The sequence below is a fragment of the Arachis ipaensis genome, chromosome B05, assembly GCF_000816755.2.
Source record: "Arachis ipaensis cultivar K30076 chromosome B05, Araip1.1, whole genome shotgun sequence".
In the NCBI taxonomy this organism is placed as follows: domain Eukaryota; kingdom Viridiplantae; phylum Streptophyta; class Magnoliopsida; order Fabales; family Fabaceae; genus Arachis; species Arachis ipaensis.
The window spans coordinates 108,729,685-108,730,221 of record NC_029789.2 but is presented as its reverse complement, the minus strand read 5'-3'; positions in this window follow the sequence as shown (position 1 = coordinate 108,730,221).

Sequence of the window (537 nt, the reverse complement as noted above, 5' to 3'; positions counted from 1 at the left end):
TAGTACTCTCCCAAGCAATACAGAAGAGAACCCAAAAGGAGAGTGCAAGGCCATTGACATAAGCGCCATGGCCGAACTTGTAAGGGAAGGAGAGGACGTGAATCCCAAGGAGGAAGACCTCCTGGGACGTCCAGTGATGCTGAACGCCCAGAACAAGCATGGTTCTGGCGTTCAACGCCAGAAATAGCAACAAATGGGCGTTGAACGCCCAAAATGGGCACCAACCTGGCGCTGAATGCCCAGAGTTGTGTGCAAGGGCATTTTGCATGCCTAAATTGGTGCAGGGATGTAAATGCCTTGACACCTCAAGATCTGTGGACCTCACAGGATCACCTCAGGATCTGTGGACCCCATAGGATCCCCACCTACCTCCACTCACCCTCTTCTCTCTTCTCAATCATCCTCTATTCCCAATAAACACTATTCCCTATTAACTCTTTACCACTCACATCCAAACACCCACTTTCCTTCAAAAGTCAACATCTCTTTCCCACCCAATCCCACCCATATGGCCGAATACACATCTCCCTCCATCTC